Genomic DNA, 4,490 nt, shown 5'->3' on the forward strand with positions numbered 1-4,490 from the left:
ATCCTTCGAGTGTACAGCATTCCTCCTTTTTATGCTTCTGTGTGTATTTTTGGATGCAGAAAGCTGTAACATTCCACCCACTGCATTGCAGTTATGATGAGAAACACTCTAAAATACATTGGGACTCCCAGATCTGAAACATGATTATATATAAATTTATAACTGTTAATATGTTACAATAATGTTTATTTAGAAATCATAGATGAAATCAAATACTGGCATTGTTCTCCCCACAAGGACTATACTTTCTTCCTTTATTTTAACAGTTTGGCTTTTTTCTATTTCATTTCCATTCCATTTTCCTGAGAACAACTAGCTCCTTATTTCATAGCATTCATTCTCTTGCTGAAGAAACTGCAAGAGTTTATGCTTTATGCCTGCAAGGCAGAGCTTGCCTTCTGTCTGAGTCCAGGTGAAGACTTAGAGCAGTCTTCCTCTTCCTGGCCAGCCCATTCCATGAGCCATCACTGTATGAAGTGTAGTGGAGCTGATAAAAAAAAAAAAAGTCTTGTCAACTACTACCCCCCCAAACAATTTTCAAGAGGCCTGATGAGTAAAGCTCAGGCCATAAAAAAATAGGTCAAGAGGTATACATAGATAACTAGTGTAATGAATATAATGCCATGCTCTCAGATTCTCTCCAAAATATGAGTTAGTCACAGGAACTGCCAGAGGAACAACCTAACTTAACCTTGAGGCCAACAGATGAGATTTTCACATTTTATACATTTCATGTATTCCAGAAGTATTTTTCTAGCAATATGAATATTATTCTAGCAGCTAACTGAGCTAACCATTGTATGTTATTCTAAACTAGATTTTCCTTCTTGTTTTGCAGTAGTTAAAAAACAAAGAAGCTGCAGTGCATATAGGAAGAGTATCAGAAAAGTGTCTTGCTGGAAAGGTAAGGAGGGAAGAAGGTCAGGAAAGGGAAGAGAAATAGGGGAGTGAGACAGAGGGAGAGAGGGAAGGAAGAAGTGAGTAAAACTCAATTTCTGTCTCTACCCATTCCCACTAAAGGAACAAGTGATGTAATACATTTTTCTTTGGGGTTGGTTTAATTGTTATTTCTTTCAAAAGACTTGCAATAGATTTTTCTTCCAAAAACATGTACACATAGTATACATGGGGTAGTGTTAGAGTACTTTCTTCACTTAATAAACTTGTTTTTCAAATAGAATAACAACAGAATTTGTGATGCGCTCTTCTTCGTATATTGTCTATCTCTTGGCTACACACAATTCATTGTTTTTCTATGAGTGATGACAGGTCTCCTCCTTATTACACTTGAGATCTGGCAAACTGATCTGATGCTTTTAGGGGAAGAAAAAAAAATCTTTAAGGCAAGTGAAAGAAATGTAAGCCTGATTTAGAAAATATTGGAAGATGAAAGGCAGAAAGATGTATGTTTACCGTTTAGCAGGGAAGAAATGATGAAGGTTAAAAGAAGAGTGTTTCAGCATACACCTGTTTCCTACTTACAATGGATGTGTTTTATGAAAAGATTTCTAAATGCAAAGCATAGTTTGGGCTTTTGTCTCCTGAGGCTTCTAGTCTGTGCCTGTGACAAGAGGATAATTACAACCACATACATCATAGCCATATTTTATCTTAATTTGATATTGTGTGTTTTACATTAATTTGATATTTATATATTTGTGCACTTATGTAAAGGCCTCTGGAGGACACTAAGCATTATATGTCATGCTCCGAGTTACACAATCTTTAGTACTGCATTCTTTCTCAACAGAAGACGAGCAGTTCCTGAAAACTTCTTAAAAAAAATAATAATCAGGAAACAATCACTGGAGGACTGTGTTAATTCAGTTACAATTTAAGTTGAGAGAGACTTATAATTTTTCATTTTTGTCCAGAACTGAGAACTATCCATGAGGTAGACTGATATACAGAAGTAGTAAAAGTGAGCCTTTAGTATGCAAAAAGATGGTTTGAGTTAGTATTATTAAAAACTCATCTTAAGTGAAGTGCCAGGATGTTCTGTAATTAACAGATAAAGAAGAATGCTATGGCTTACTGGCTTTGGTGCAAAAGCTGATAAATGATTCACAGACGAACTGGCAATGCTTTGCAGACGGTAGAGCCAACATTCTTCTTCGGGAGTAATCTATTCATTCAACTCAGTAGCTTCCTCCTTGAAAGAGAAGCAGCAGTGAGACCACCTTGATAGGTGCTGACAAATCCCTCTTTTAACACTTGCTCTCATTCTGAAAGATTACAGAGGGGTTGGAGTAACAACAGTGAAACTAAAAAGGGATTCCCTTACTCTCTATTCAGACAGCAAAGCTAACATTCAGCACTGATTTGAAACAACTTCCCAGACACTTATCATCTTGACCACACCCAGTACAGTAAATCATGAAGAAGTTTCATTTGATCTTTTGATTATTTTCCTCTGAAGAAGGATTCTGGTCTGGGCACCTTGACACCCCCCTTTCTGACAGTTGCCCACTTGGCCATATGCTGCAGTTGCGTGCTACTTAAAAACACAGTAAGTAGATGAAACCAAACCAAAACACATGTGATCTGAGAAAGCCAGAAGAATGATCCTAATTATGTAAGAAAACAACTAAAGCAGATATATCTATTATTTTCCAGAAAATATTTGCTCTTACAAATTCTTACGTATAAGAAAAAAAAAGCAGTTCATACTATACACTACATGTACCCAGAGTTGTAACTTTTATGGGAAAAGATGCTGTTTCACCAAAGAAAGCTACGTAGTTACCCTGATGTTTTGCCAGGATTCTAGCATAAAAATGAAGTGCCCTTCCCCCATTATTTTCCCCTTTCTTGAGGGCAACATTTTTGTGTAAACAGAAGATCACATTTACAGCTAAACAAAAATACAGTTAAACTCTGCCTTTAACTCCGAAATAAAAGTTCAAAGACTTCTTTTTTTTTTTTTTCAGAGTGGTGTCTTGGGCAATATTTGAACATCCAAAAATTGAAAAGAAAACAAGTTCAAATACTTGTTCTTGCTATTTTTTGTGAGTTTACCATTATGAAATTATTATTATAATGAAAAAGCAGGAAAAAATAAACAACCCTTCTGTAACACTACAATGCAATGGAAAATACAGCAATAACAGCAGGGTAGCAAAGGCTTTGGCTACAGCAAACCAGGACAAGCCCAAATGCAGCAGCTGTGGATACAGAAACAAAGGAAGAAAAGCTGCTTACCTTCAGAAGGCCTCAAATAGGCAGGGAACACTAGCTAGATAGTCTTGCCTCTACTGCCAACACTTAAATGAGGTCTGGGAAGGGGTGGAGCCAGGATCTACCCCTTCTGGTCATTCAGGTGCATTGCATGCACCTGAGCTCCCCTGGGTTGACCCTGCCTTCCCACCAGGTGCTCAATCACTGGTTCAGTCCATGACTTAGCATTTCCGCTACACCTTCTCATCCTGATTTATAGTTCTAAAGGGAGTCCCTAAATGGAATCTAAATTCTCCTCCCTTGCTCTACATCAACTGTGTTTCTATTTCAGCCTCTTAAGCCATAAGTTTAGTAATATGACATGCACTGTGGCTTTTTAAGAATTTAACACATTCTCCCCAGTTTTAACTATTTGATCTGAAATTTCCCCTGCTGAGTACCATCTCTGGATTGAGTTTCTAGTGAAAAGGAATATGTAAGAAACGAAAAGGTTTATTTCCCAGATATAAAAACTATTTCAAAAGTTTCGCTCAAAATTGTTTTGGCCTCCACACTTTGAAATTAAAATGATAGATGAATTGTCTTTGTGCTTTTACACCTCAAGAAAGGCAGCTTCAGCTGGACAAGTTGCAAACATCTGAAAAAAGCTGCAGTTCATCTGTGCTTAAGACAGACTCAACTGAGGTCTTTAGTTAAATTTTCTAAAAAGTCTGGCTGCAGCGTGCATACACAAAGCAATAGAGACTTTTCCTGAATTTCTGCAGAGTGTTGTAGGACAGTATGCTAGACTGTATGCTGAGATCAAGGAAAATAATTGCCATCTTAGCCTCCTAATATTCTCTATTCTAATACTAACACTGCCCTTGCAGAGGTCAAGGCAAGTAGCCACTCATTTTTTGGAGGAAAAAGGAAAACAGGAATTATGTGATCATATAATTGAGGAATGTAAATCACATGCAAAAGCGAGTCAAGTTACAGGAAACTGCTGGTGTTGTTCCTTATTTCAACTATCTTTTAGGAAACTCTTTTGACTTTTTTTTTTAAAATATATGTTATTGAACAAATTTGTCTTCATTCTCCAGTCATCCAGCATTATGGGGAAAGGCCCTCTTCTGTTGATCAGTGAATGACCCGTACATAGAAGCAACTCATAAAATATGTAGATTTAAATCCATATCAGCTCAAACCATCTACAATTTTTTTTTTCAGCACAAAAAGCGGGGCTACTTATGGCCTCTTTTCAGTGACAGTCTATGTACCTGTAGGCAATGGATGATGGTCAGTGGCTTGGTCAAGAATTAGAATATTAATAC

At 37.0% G+C, this 4,490-nt stretch overlaps 1 long non-coding RNA gene across 1 annotated transcript; it reads right to left on the reverse strand.

The window, feature by feature from the left end:
- LOC110396744 lies at nt 238-3,251 on the reverse strand. Its single transcript, XR_002437223.1, has 3 exons — nt 3,202-3,251; nt 2,036-2,152; nt 238-487 (listed from the first exon to the last, which is right to left on the reverse strand). It is a non-coding gene; the product is annotated as an uncharacterized LOC110396744 (long non-coding RNA).

This window comes from Numida meleagris, chromosome 3 (assembly GCF_002078875.1).
Source record: "Numida meleagris isolate 19003 breed g44 Domestic line chromosome 3, NumMel1.0, whole genome shotgun sequence".
NCBI classification, from domain to species: domain Eukaryota; kingdom Metazoa; phylum Chordata; class Aves; order Galliformes; family Numididae; genus Numida; species Numida meleagris.